This window comes from Dermacentor albipictus, unplaced genomic scaffold (assembly GCF_038994185.2).
Source record: "Dermacentor albipictus isolate Rhodes 1998 colony unplaced genomic scaffold, USDA_Dalb.pri_finalv2 scaffold_31, whole genome shotgun sequence".
NCBI lineage: Eukaryota > Metazoa > Arthropoda > Arachnida > Ixodida > Ixodidae > Dermacentor > Dermacentor albipictus.
The window spans coordinates 690,009-704,771 of NW_027225585.1; the positions used below are offsets into that span (position 1 = coordinate 690,009).

The following is a 14,763-nucleotide window of genomic DNA, read 5'->3' on the forward strand; positions in this document are numbered from 1 at the left end:
AGGCAATCTGGAAAGCATAATGCCTTATGTTTGAGACAGTACTTCAGTGATGTGGCCTCAGGTACTCATTTAGACTAGGTGGATGTAGCTCAAAGTACTGAGACACCTGGCTGCCGTACAAACACGTGTGACAGTTAGTCAGAATAGTGGCTGCTTTTTACATGTGAGCGACTTCTTGTCGGAGCAATTTCTTACGAACAATCACTTCTACAAGGGTCAAGGCAATCTGGAAAGCACAATGCCTTATATTTCAGACAGTACTTCAGTGATGTGGCCTCAGGTACTCATTTAAACTGGGTGGATGTAGTTCAAAGTACTGAGACACCTGGCTGCCGTAAAAACACGTGTGATAGTTGGTCAGAATAGTCGCTGCTTTGTACATGTGAGCGACTTCTTGTCGCAGTAATTTCTGATTTTTTTTAAATCCAGAAACGCAAATTCATTGATCACCTTCCCAAATCCCCATTCAACAGCCTGGCGAACATGACTCATGCTAGTGTTCAATGCCAACTGCGTTGTCGTCAGCGAAGAGCCGCCATAGGGCTTCATTAAAAGTGGCTTCAGTGGGTATGCAGGATCGCCATATATGACGAACTGGTGGGGCCCCACCAACTTTTCCAGTTTCGCATAGAGGCCACTGCTCTGGAGTATCCCTGCAACAGCAACAGAAAAGAAATTCAACTGACTAACAAAATGAGACAACATCGGTCATGTTAAAATTAGTACTGTAAGTAAACATTTGCCTCACCAACTATTCCTCAAGGCGTCAAGAAAGCTATGTAATAGCAAGTGTGAACATATGCGGAAAACTATTTCAAACATATTGACACGTGTACTTATCTTTATCGGGCAACCACGTTTCGCCGCTGAACAACTGTAATCGCACAGCGAGGGACGCGCCTGCATGTATCCGACGTTTCTGGAAAGTTATCGACGCTTCTATCCGCGTGTCTGTTGTCGCCGAACCTTGTGTTATCAGATTTCATCGCGTGACACGAATGGTGTAGAACTCTGTGGAAGACACGCGGGTCCCATCAGTTAATCTGGAACATTCGACGACTGAGCTATAAAAGCCGACGCGCTTGACCCGCTGATCAGATTTTCGACGATCGCCGACTGTGTTCGCCGCTATCGTTGGCTTTAAGTGTAGCCTGTTTTGTGGGCACAGGTTCGCCCAATAAAAGCTAGTTTTGTCTTTCACAGTACTGCTACTGTGTTCTCTCTTTACCGTCACTACCACATGACATCTGGTGGAGGTGCTTGTGCGTTCATGTACCGAACGCCCCCGCAAAGCCGCGATCCAAGTCCGAAGCCCGAGGACAAAACCAACGTCGCCCAAGACCAGCGAGCTAGCCGCCGGCTGCAAGGACTGCCCCCAGAGCAGGGACTCCTACCTGAGACGAGCAGGAAGATTGCCACCAAGTCCTCCCCAATGGCCGCCCCAGCATCCCCCGTCGTGCTGCAGCAGCCCAGGGAGCCCCCCACGTTCCGCGGTTCAACATTCGAGGACCCGGAAACCTGGCTCGAGATGTACGAGAGGGTCGCTGCATTTAACAGCTGGAACAGCGACGACAAACTGCGACATGTCTTCTTCGCATTGGAAGACGCTGCCAGGACGTGGTTAGAGAACAGAGAAGCCACGTTAACGACCTGGGACCTTTTCCGAAGCGCCTTCCTGAAGACATTCACAAGCGTCGTTCGCCGAGAACGAGCCAAAGCACTACTGGAAACCCGAGTGCAGCTGCCCAACGAGACCACGGCGATTTTTACAGAAGAAATGAGCCGCCTATTCCGCCACGCCGACCCGGAAATGTCCGAGGAAAAGAAAGTCCGGCTACTAATGCGTGGTGTTAAGGAGGAACTTTTCGCCGGTATGGTACGAAACCCGCCGAAGACTGTCGACGAGTTTCTTCGCGAGGCCACTAGCATCGAGAAGACACTCGAGATGCGAAACCGGCAATTCGACCGCCGCACCGGAGTTCAATCACTGGCCTCCAAGACCTGCGCGAGGCTATCAGGGCAGTCGTACGAGAGGAGCTTCAGAAGATCTTCCCGTCGTCGCAGCCTCAAGTGGCCTCGATCGCTGACATCGTCAAAGATGAGGTTCAGAGGTCGATTGGAGTTCCCGAGGTGCAACCTCAATTACCGCAACCCCAACCCGAAGCGATGACCTACGCCGCCGTCGTACGCCGTCAAGGCCCACCTCAGCGACCGTGCCAGGGCCCTGTAACGCCGCAATTCCGTCGAGCACCGCCGCCGCCGCCGACAGCGCGCCCACCCGTCGCCCAGCGGAGCTACCCGAGGAAGACCGACGTTTGGCGCGCTCCTGACCACCGCCCACTCTGCTACCACTGCGGGGAAGCGGGTCACGTCTACCGCCGATGCCCATACCGTGACATGGGACTGAGAGGGTTCGCCGTCAACGCGCCGCGTCCAAAGCTTGGAGAGCGCCCACGTGACATCGCCGACTACCTCGCCGCTACTCAATGGAGCCCTCGACGACCGTCCCGTTCGCCGTCACCAGGCCGCTACCTGTCGCCGCCGCGCCGACCATACACCGGCCCATCGCGGGGCCACTCTGCGAGCCCATATCCGGAAAACTAAAAGCAGCAACCGATGGAGGTGCGGTTGCTGTTCGTCGAACTGACGAAGATCCTCCGCCGTCGACGAACATGACGAAGAAATCATCTCGACGACCTAATGACGACACACCGCCGTCCCGAAGAAGTCGCGAAGCCAAGACTACACCGACGAACGACGACTTGACGACGCGACGTTCCAACTTCAGTTCAACACGACACAGCCGTGATCCGACACCACGACCTAACTGCAACGCCAGACAAAGAACCACCGACCTCGACGTGCTTCTCGACGGCCACGCAGTCACTGCCTTAGTCGACACAGGGGCTGATTACTCCGTCATGAGTGGACACATCGCCGCCCAGTTGAAGAAAGTTAAGACTACGTGGGAAGGCCCTCAAATTCGAACCGCTGGAGGACACCTCATCACGCCGTCTGGAGTCTGCACGGCAAGAATTACCATCCATGACCGGACTTACCCTGCCACCTTCGTTATCCTCCAACAGTGTTCTCGAGACGTCATTCTCGGTATGGACTTCCTGAACCAACACGGCGCAGTCATCGACCTGAAGTCGAAGTCAATAACGCTGTCGGAAGATAAAGCGATACCGCCGGAGAGCCCTCGTAGTCACCACGCCTTGAGTGTGCTCGAAGACCAAGTGAGCATCCCGCCCCGCTCCAGCATTGTTATTTCGGTCGGCACCGAAATACCCGCTGACGTAGAAGGTGTCATCGAAGGCGACCAACGCCTCCTGCTAGACCGTGAAATTTGCGTCGCAAGAGGGATCGCTCGACTGCATGGAGGGAAAACTGAAGTGTTGCTGACAAACTTCAGCCCGGAGTTCAAGCACATCAACAAGGGCACGACGATCGCGCACATCGAGGAAATTGTGGAAACCAGTAATGCGTTTGTCCTCTCGGATTCCGCCACATCTACCCCGACGACCACGGTTCCCGAACCAGACTACGACATTAATCCAAGTCTCCCAGTGATTAAGCAACAGCAGCTCAGAAGTCTGCTCCGACGATACAAAGACTGCTTTTCGACGTCATCGAGGATTCGACAAACCCCAGTCGCAAAGCATCGCATAATAACCGAAGAGTGCGCTCGAGCACTCCGCCAGAGCCCTTACCGAGTTTCGACGAGAGAACGCGAAGCTATAAGACACCAAGTCGACGAAATGCTGCGCGACGACATCATCCAGCCGTCGAAAAGCCCGTGGGCGTCTCCACTTGTTTTAGTGAAGAAAAAGGACGGAACCCTACGTTTCTGCGTCGATTATCGTCGATTGAACAAAATCACGAAGAAAGACGTATACCCCCTCCCACGGATAGACGACGCATTGGATCGGCTCTGCAATGCTAAATACTTCTCATCGATGGACCTCAAGTCTGGCTACTGGCAAATAGAAGTCGACGAAAGGGATCGCGAAAAGACCGCCTTCATCACGCCAGACGGCCTCTACGAGTTCAAGGTTATGCCATTCGGACTGTGTTCGGCGCCTGCAACGTTCCAGCGCGTCATGGACACAGTATTAGCAGGACTGAAGTGGCAGACCTGTCTCGTTTACTTGGATGACGTCGTCGTCTTCGCCGGAAATTTCGACGATCACCTTAGGCGGCTTGCCACAGTACTAGAGGCCATCAAGTCATCAGGGCTCACTCTGAAGCCAGAAAAATGCCGCTTCGCTTACGACGAGCTTCTATTCCTAGGCCACGTCATCAGTAAATCCGGAGTACGCCCCGACCCGCAGAAAACAGCTGCCATCGCAAAGTTCCCGCAGCCCACCGACAAGAAGGCAGTGCGTAGATTCCTTGGCATGTGTGCCTACTACAGGCGCTTTGTCAACGACTTTTCACGCATCGCCGAGCCGTTGACACGTCTAACTAAATGTGATGTTGAGTTCAAGTGGGAAACGCCGCAGGCCGACGCATTTGAAGAACTCAAACGACGCATGCAGTCGCCGCCGGTACTTGCGCACTTCGACGAGTACGCCGATACAGAAATCCATACTGACGCCAGTAGCCTAGGCCTCGGTGCGGTTCTAGTCCAGAGGAAAAACGGAGTCGAACAGGTGATATCTTACGCTAGCCGGTCGCTGTCAAAAGCGGAAGGCAACTATTCTACGACCGAAAAGGAATGCCTCACCATCGTTTGGGCTACAGCTAAATTTCGCCCTTATCTTTATGGCAGGCCATTCAAAGTCGTCAGTGACCATCACGCTTTGTGTTGGCTAGCGAGTATAAAGGATCCTTCAGGACGACTGGCGCGGTGGAGCCTCAGACTACCAGAATACGACATCACTGTAACCTACAAGTCCGGACGAAAACACTCCGATGCCGATTGCCTATCGCGCGCCCCCATTGACCCGCCGCCGCAAGATGACGAAGATGACGATGCCTTCCTTGGCATGATAAGCGCGGAAGACTTCGCTGAACAGCAACGGGCAGACCCGGAGCTAAAAGGCCTGGTGGAATATTTGGAAGGGCACACCGACGTTGTCCCCAGGGCATTTAAGCGCGGACTATCTTCCTTCACGCTTCAAAACAGTCTCCTCGTGAAGAAGAACTTTTCACCAGTCCGCGCCAACTACCTTCTTGTTGTCCCGTCAGGACTTCGTCCAGAAGTATTGCACGCCCTACATGACGATCCGACCGCTGGACACCTCGGTTTTTCCCGGACACTCTCGAGGATACAACAAAAGTATTATTGGCCGCGCCTGACCGCCGACGTCGCCCATTATGTCAGAACATGCCGAGACTGTCAGCGACGTAAGACACCGCCGACAAGGCCAGCCGGATTACTACAGACAATCGAGCCTCCTTGCCGACCATTCCAGCAGATCGGGATGGACTTGCTGGGACCCTTTCCGACGTCAACAACCGGAAATAAGTGGATCGTCGTGGCGACAGACTACCTCACCCGCTTCGCTGAAACTAAAGCACTGCCGAAAGGTAGCGCAGCCGAAGTGGCGAAATTTTTTGTCGAAAACATCCTGCTTCGACATGGCGCCCCAGAAGTCCTCATCACCGACAGAGGAACGGCCTTTACAGCTGAGCTCACCCAAGCCATTCTGAAATACAGTCAGACAAGGCACAGGAGGACCACGGCCTACCGCCCGCAGACGAATGGTCTTACGGAACGGCTGAATAAGACCCTCGCCGACATGCTAGCGATGTACGTCGACGTCGAACACAAGACCTGGGATGCCGTCCTGCCGTACGTGACATTTGCTTACAACACGGCGGTGCAAGAAACAACACAGATCACGCCGTTTAAGCTGGTTTACGGCAGGAACCCGATGACGACGCTCGACGCCATGCTGCCCCACGTCACTGACGAAGAGAATGTTGACGTCGCTAGCTACCTCCAGCGCGCCGAAGAAGCCCGACAGCTCGCCCGCCTACGGATCAAGAACCAACAGAGGACCGACAGCCGACACTACAACCTCCGACGACGCTTTGTTGAGTACCAGCCCGGCGACCGTGTTTGGGTTTGGACACCGATACGCCGACGAGGACTCAGTGAGAAACTACTCCGACGCTATTTCGGACCCTACAAGGTCATCCGACGTATTGGCGCTCTGGACTATGAGGTCGTGCCAGACGGCATTTCGCACTCACAGCGGCGCCGCGCACGATCTGAAGTGGTCCACGTGGTGCGCCTTAAACCATTTTACGGACGCTGATGAACTTCCTTAGTTTGTTGTTTTCTTTGCTACGAGCGCTTTTTTCTTTGTTACCTTCGTTTGTTTGCAGCATCGGGTCGATGCTTTTTAAGAGGGGGGTAATGACACGTGTACTTATCTTTATCGGGCAACCACGTTTCGCCGCTTAACAACTGTAATCGCACAGCGAGGGACGCGCCTGCATGTATCCGACGTTTCTGGAAAGTTATCGACGCTTCTATCCGCGTGTCTGTTGTCGCCGAACCTTGTGTTATCAGATTTCATCGCGTGACACGAATGGTGTAGAACTCTGTGGAAGACACGCGGGTCCCATCAGTTAATCTGGAACATTCGACGACTGATCTATAAAAGCCGACGCGCTTGACCCGCTGATCAGATTTTCGACGATCGCCGACTGTGTTCGCCGCTATCGTTGTGCTTTAAGTGTAGCCTGTTTTGTGGGCACAGGTTCGCCCAATAAAAGCTAGTTTTGTCTTTCACAGTACTGCTACTGTGTTCTCTCTTTACCGTCGCTACCACGTGACAATATCAAAGTGAAAAGGGAGGACAACAAGGCTCAGGTTGGCACCAGAGCAATTTTGCCCGTACTTACCTTCCTGAACATATATTTATGAAAGAGACGAGCCATTCCAGGTACCTGACTGTCTCTTAAAAATATCAATGAAAAGTTCTTTCACACAAGAAACAGGGCAACCTACCTGCATCGTGCCGCCTTCCAGTATAAGGGCCGTCAAGTTGGCACACAATGCCATTGGGACACATCACCGACTGGTACTTGAGCATGTGCATCCGCTTATGGCCAGAAAAATAATCGCATTGGTTCCTTTTGGGTCGGCATATGGGGCGTGCCGTGTCGTCGATAAATGCCCAGCAGTTTGTCAGCGCTGCACCACGGTTCCGGGTGGCCTGCAAGACAAAATTAAATGTGATCAAAGCTCAGGCTGTAGTTAAGCGTAAAATGGTATCTGTTCTTTTAATAACCTTTCTTACATAGAACCCTCTGTCGTAGAATATAGCGTCCATAATGTATACGTACTTAAGTGAAATCTTGCAGCTTGAAATACACAACCTGCACTGATCACGTGTAACGTAGTCTACATGGCTATATTATGCGAACCTTGCTGAGGTGATGTGCCGTTCGACCTAAACTGAAGAGTAAGATTTCTGTGTCAAAATAATTTTTCGAACAATATCTTGATTACGTGTGACAGATATAACTGTTTTATAGATGTCTTATATGCGAATATGAGTAGTTTCAGTGATCGCAATGCTCCCGCTTGTTATGGCTATTGTCTTCTCTATTTTATAGCAGCACATGTCGACGGCTTGTGAATTTCTAACTTTCTTATTCCCATCTACCGCTGCAACTTTAGTCCTCAATAAACACAAAAGCTGAAATAACAGTGAAAACAAGGCACAGTACCATACAGGGACAAAAAAATGACGTTGTGTAAACAGACAGCAAAAACATCTCTTCTTGTTTCTGTTCAGTACCAGCACGAGGCTGGAAGAAAAAATAAGCAGTCAACTTACATTTGCAAACTCTCCAAGGGTGGCAGGACACAGCCAGTCATGGTTGTTGCAGTCTTCAAACAGATGATGAAACTCGCTTACGATGTAGAAAATAACTTCTGACGCCACACTCGACATCACTGATGAATGCCTGCCGAATATAGTTTCAACATCACACCACCTGTTTGGGTAGGCAAGGCGTCGAAGCCTAATACACAACGCCTCCCGACCGGGCACAGTCGCATTTTGAGCACTCTTCACGGTCTCCGGCAGTTTAAGAGCACGAAACAAGTTATTGAAATCTTCTTTCTCAAATCTAAATTGCTGCCTGAACAGTGAGGGCTCTATGCTGTCAATGTCAAGCAGCCCGCGCTGCGACCGATAGCAAAGCAACTCCGACGTTCTCTCGTGCCTGAAGTGGTACTCCAAGTCGTCCAACGAACCATTCAGAAGCTCTCGCTGCGTTTTTGTCATCAACAGGTCAGCTATTTCATTCCAGGACAACGTTGACAGCAGGTAACGCTTGCACAACACACTTCCAGACATTGCTGAAACAATTATCGGCACGCATCAATACACAACACCATGACAACACTGGCTTGGCTGAAATACTCATCTTGGATTGAATTGGCTGCCGCAGTGTTCATACTTCCCGATAGATGGAGCTACATGGTCCTTCTTGTCGCGCGTCACGTACGTGTAGCTAAAAGCGTTTCAGAGAGCGTGCACGTAAAGTACGTAGGCTTTTCACGTTTGCGTACGTGAAGTCTCTACGTACGTGTAACTAAAACTGTCTAGTATCGCCGTCTTGGCCACGTCGAAACGGCTGACGGAGCTGGCGAGGAGGAAGCGAGTCGAGAGAGCTTGCTTCGGCAGGGCGTCGGCCGCTTCGTTCCCGGGCAGGCCGATATGCGCGGGGACCCACTGCAATGCCAAGTCGCAGCCTTGATTTACGAGATGGCGCAGTTTTGATCCCACGCGCTGCACAAGCGGAAGACCGGCATAGTCCGGTCTTCCGCTTGTGCAGCGCGTGGGATAAAAGTGCGCCATCTCGTAAATCAGGCGCCAGCGCTCGGCAGCTGCCAAGCGACTGCACGTCTTAGCGAGAAGCCTGGTCGTCAGTAGTTACAGTATGATTCGGGTCTGAAATATTGGACGCGGACTCCATCACATTGAATACAGTGCATTCTACGGTGTCATTCTTGGACAAATGGCACCCATTCTCGCGCAATGAGGATGGGAACAAATTGTCTCACGTGCCGGCTGTCACCTTCCTCCTACTGCCAACATTCCTTTCCCTCCGTAGTTGCTTAGCTTTTAATGGATTCCGCTGCTACTCACGAGGTCTCGGGATCGAATCCCAACCACGACAGCCGTATTTCGATGGGTGTGAAATGCGAAAACCCGCGTACTTAAGGTTAGGGGCACGTTAAAAATCCCAAGTGGTCTAAATTATTCCCGAATCCTCCACTACGGCGTGCCTCATAATGAAATCGTGGTTTTGGAAAGTAAAGCCTCATAATGCTTCCTTAAGGAAGCGTTATGAAGCTTTACATTCTTTAAGGATGTCCTGGGCAGTCGCACAACTCTAGAATACAATTAAGTGTAAGGAGTTGCGCGTGAGGTCTTTGAATGCGTCATCATCATCATCAGCAGCAGCCTGGTTACGCCCACTGCAGGGCAAAGACCTCTCCCATACTTCTCCAACAACCCTGGTCATCTACTAATTGCGGCCATGTCGTCCCTGCAAACTTCTTAATCTCATCCGCCCACCTAACTTTCTGACGCCCCCTGCTACACTTCCCTTCCCTTGGAATCCAGTTTGTCTATAATAGCTGTGTCTTACCAGTACTCACCTACGGGGCAGAAACTTGGAGGCTTACGAAAAGGATTCTACTTAAATTGCGGACGAGGCAACGAGCTATTGAAAGAATAATGATGGGTGTAACGTTAAGGGATAAAAAAAGAGCAGATTGGGTGAGGGAACAAACGTGAGGTAATGACATCTTAGATGAAATCAAGAAAAAGAAAGGGGGCATGGGCAGGACATGTAATGAGGAGGGAAGATAACCGATTGTCATTAAGGGTTGAATATGTGGATAGCCTTTATGGCGTTCGATAGCTGCTAGTCTACATTGCGGCTATATAATAAAGGCGGAACGGCAACATGGTAGAGAATGTGGAGAACATACAAATCCCACATATATTACTGCAGAATAATTTTATATAGCGTTCTTGCTTCACGCACGTGGATAACCGCCAGAGGAGACGACTATGGAAACTAACTGTAAGTACTGTATATGTCGTACCCAAGGGTGTACCTGGCCTGGTGGCCAGTAAATGTGACCTAATATTGCGAGCAGCTTCGGCCATAGCATGCTAACGGATGACGACCCAGACTCAAGTGACTAGCGCAAGAGTGGACAGGGGAATTAAGACGGCAAGCTGGGCGAGTTGGTGGTTGAACATATTCCTGTGGGTGGGCAGCGCAACCCGGACGAAGGACGAAAGGAAGAACACAACACGAGCGCAGACTAACAACTGGTTTATTATTTCAAGCAACGGACTATAATATACAGAAAATGTAAACACGTGTAAAATGACGTTTACAAGGGTGTTAGCCTATCTTGCCATTCAAAAAATCAGCTTCTTTATCCTGTAGAGTGATAGAAGGCTGGCTGGCGCATGCGCCTGCGTTCACATGCATGAAGTAGGCCTCTACAATGTCGCGGTTAATGTGATGCATATTTTTATAAAGTATTTCTGTTTGTTCAAACATGGGTTTGCATGAGCAAACACTACAATTCGCGGCCAGATTCGAACCTGTTTCATTCCTGATCGCACCTTGGTGCTCCCTAAGGCGGATGTTAAGGCAGCGTCCCGTCTGCCCAAAGTACATTTTGCCGCACGAAAGAGGGATGACATAGACCACTCCCACCGAGCATGCCACAAGCTGCCCCGAGTGTTTGACGCGGCATGTAGCTTCGGACGGCTGTTTAGGTCTATTGACAAGATCGCAAATCTTTTTTAAGGAGTTCTTTGCTGAAAAGATTACTTGAACGCCATATTTCATGGCTGTCTTTTTTAACCCATGCCCCATCTGATGTACATAAGGGATGAGTGCGTACTTTTTAACTTTTCCGATCTGTCTTTGGGGTGCGTCCCCTTTCTTTATTTTCTTCACTAGCCCTTCACATATTGATACAATAATGCATTTTGGAAAACCGGCCTTCTCTAGACGATTGAGTTGTTGCGAAAAGCTCAGATTGGCGAGGTGGTGGCACGACATTCTAAGTGCGGAACCCAAACACGTCATAGCAATTCCTCTTTTCACAAGTTTTGAGTGTGCCGAGGCGTAGTTTAGAATTGGTTTGCTAGTCCTGGGGTTATAATGCCAACAAATGTGTTGCGCTGTTAGTCTTGACTGCCAATCCAAAAATTGAATTTCATTATTACTGGGTAGTTCATGAGTAAATCTGAGACCCATTCCTTCTTTATCAAAAGCGGCGAGAATATCTCCAATAATTTTGGAACTGTTTTGGGAGGGGATAACTACCAGGCAGTCGTCAACGAACCTGAAGCACTTGATCAAAGTTCCTGCCAAGGCGCTCTCGAGTGCCCGGTCAACTGTGCCGAGAAAGATCTCGCTAAGAATGGGTGCGACCTGAGAGCCGATGCAGACCCCCTGCTTCTGAATCATTATTTGATCATCCCAGATAACGAACGTGGAATTTAAATAGAAAACCAAGAGTTCGAGAAACGACTCAACCGGGACGCCACTATCATTTCTAAACTTTAACTCTTCGTTTTCCATAATGCAATCTTTGATTGTCTTGATCAGCTGATTTCTAGGAAGGGAATAGTATAAATCTGTGACGTCGACGCTGAACGCTGTGCATGCTGGGTGCACCTCTTCTCGTAAAAACCTAATGACATCTTCCGAGTTTTTTACTTTGAATGGGTCTTCTACCTGGAGCCCTGTTAAGTTCTTCTGAAGATAACCAGAAACTACGTGTTGCCATGTGTTTCTTTCAGACACAATGGTTCGTAAAGGTTGGTCGGGTTTATGCGTTTATATCGTAAAGAACACCTCAAGGTTCAACCCCTGACTTTTGTTCACGCACCAGATAGACGCTCGAGGTTCAATTCTAGCAACAATTTCTTTGCTTCATCTTTGACTTTCTTCGGTTGAATGTGCACCTTCTTGAAGTTCTTTGTTAAAGCGGCTGAGGCTTTCTCGGAAAACTGCCCCTCCGTTAGGAGGACGAAGTACCCTTCTTTATCAGCGGTCAGTACTTTCACTTCGTTTTCCCTTAAAAATTGTACAAGGGGTTGAATTTTCCGCGCTCTGCCATTCTGGTTTCCTTGATGTCTGACTAACACGTCAACGCACTCAGAAATGCACCTGAATTTTTCATCTTCTGCTACATTTTTAGACACTGATCTAACGGTGGCTATCTTATTCACAGAGTCTAGGCACGGCTCTAGGCAGAACTTTGGGCCTAATTCAAGAATGTTCATGTGCTTATCTGGAACGCCGATATCGGTTAGGTTCAGCACTTTGGTCGTGGGCTTGGGTTTCTTCTCCCTGGGGGGTAGGTTGCGCCGGACGTTGTTCCAGAGGAATTCCAGCGAAGATTGGCTTGACCTGGACCACTCGTAGTATCGACGGCACTCTCGTTGTCTTCGTTTCACAAAACCGCACACAGACTTGAAATAATAAACATGTTGTTAGTCTGCGCTCGTGTTGTGTTCTTCCTTTCGTCCTTCGTCCGGGTTGCGCTGCCCACCCACAGGAATATGGGCAGGGAACACTAAAGGCGCTACAAGGACAAGCGCCCAGTTGGAAGTTTGCGCTTATCCTTGTCGCCTCTGTAGTGTCCCGTGTCCACTCTTGCGCTAGTCACTTTAGCATGGAATACCAACTAGCCCCCTCTCACACTCTGCGACGACACAGGGACAGTTTGCTCAACTCTTGTTTCGTGACTTTTGTGTCAAGGTGAAAAACCAATATATCCATGTATATGTTTAGTACTTAAGCACATCTAGATTTGCAGCTGCGGCGATAGCCCATGATTGCGCATTGAAAAGTCGCTAGTGAAATAATTGTGTGCACCTTAACGTATTCGATAGGGGAAAATCAAAATCCTTCCACGACGGCGTCTCTAGTAGGCGCTGTGCGATGTTCGGACGTTAACAATGTCTTCCGACTGAAGAAAGGCTGCCACGAAGTGCTTCTGACGGTTAGGCTAGCTTCTTTACTCCGCAGAATGAAAAGAAAGAGGAAGAAAAGGAAAGGAAAAGAGAAGAAAAAAAAGAACCGCATCAAAACCCCAGAATCAACAATTGCTGGTCGCGAGTAAACGCTGGATGACGAATAATTTCCAGGCGACGAGCGAATACGCTTGATCAAGAACACTGATAACGCCGGGCGGAAAAGCATTGTGGCGATGTTCAATGTGCAGGGATAGCTTTTTTTATTTTTATTTTGTTTGGTTGACGTCATCACGCGTCACCGCGGGAAGTTTGAAAAGTTTAAGGTTAGCACGCCACGTGGTGGCACTGACGCGAACTAAACCCTTATGTCCAGAAAAGCTGGATACGGTATCGGTGATCGATTCCTCTTTTACAGCAAAGCACTATTGAACGTGGTCAATTTCATCAAAGTACGCCACAGCGGTGCCTTTGCTGATGTGCTGGCGTTCATTGGTAAAATTTGTCAGAAGTACCTCTGTGCGACCACCGATTAGGCTGACGATTGCGCGATCGCAACACCTTGATGGAACAGAAGTGCAGTTAGTTGCTCGGCTACACCGTCCTTGTTAAATTGTTCTCCGCAGCTGACGGAAACAAGACTGCATGATAGTGGTGGTATGCAGACGTCGTCGTCGGCGACACGTAACGATGTACGTTGGCGCTCTTCGTCTTGGCTCGTGTCTGTACTTGTTGACAAGATTATCCCGCCGTCCCGTATGTTAACCACGGCGCCGTACTCCCGCAAGAAGTCCATTCCAAGGATGAGGGATCTGCAGCACTCTTTTAAAATAATAAAACTGGCGACAAAAGCTGTATTTCCTATCTGGAGTCATGTAGTACATTTTCCTATAGGTGTCATTATCTGGCCCCCGGCATTTCGAATATAAGGGCCCGTCCATTGCATTTTGGCTTTGTTAAGCCGATCTGCCAACTGCTCACTCATTATCGAAAAGTCTGCCCCAGTATCTACTAAAGCTGTCACGTCGTGCCCATCAATCGTTAAGAGTAGGTCGGCACTCACAAATTCGCCGTCGTTCCGTTTCTCCTGGATGCTCTGCTCGTTTCTCTGTAATGTTGGAGGCCCTTCGGCAGTTCGACGACTTGCAACCTTCCCCCCGGAGGTCGCCGATTTCAGTTTCCCCGCCGTGGGCTTGGAGAGCGGCCTCTTACCACGTCGGCGAAAGTGCGACGGTTCGGAGATGAATAACGCAACGGAGACGGCGAGCGGGACCGGAGATTAGCGGAGATGCCTTGTTCCCGAGTGACACTGTCGTCGAAGCGTCGATGTGTCTCTGGAAACTGTCGCGGTGTGGCAGGTGACATTTCCTGGGTGCCACCCTGGCGATGAGGGCAAAAGCGATAAATATGCCCTGGTTCGCCACATTGTGCAGTCAAGTGCGTTCACCGGCAAGCATCAGCAGCCCACCAACAAATGCACGTCAGGGTGCCGAAGGAAACGAGGATCAGCCACAGCCTCCTAGGAGTGAGTCCACGCGTGGCCGCGGTAACAATACTTTCTCAATTTAGTTGCATTTATCAGCCGCTGAAAATTTTTGGCTTTTCAATTCCACCTGCGTGCATGTTGACAACAGCGAATGCTAGTAATGACACGAACTGACACAATGTGCCGTTGACAAGAGAACTGCTATCAAATATATTTTGAATTGGCAATCCAAGCAGGCATGTTAAAGTGTTTTGGCCTCAACCTCAATAATTATACCTTTGG

At 50.1% G+C, this 14,763-nt stretch overlaps 1 pseudogene; it reads right to left on the bottom strand.

Annotated features, from left to right (window-relative positions):
* Positions 1-125: 125 nt before the first annotated feature.
* LOC139052747 (uncharacterized) lies at positions 126-8,003 on the bottom strand (annotated as a pseudogene).
* Between the last annotated feature and the right edge of the window lie 6,760 nt (positions 8,004-14,763).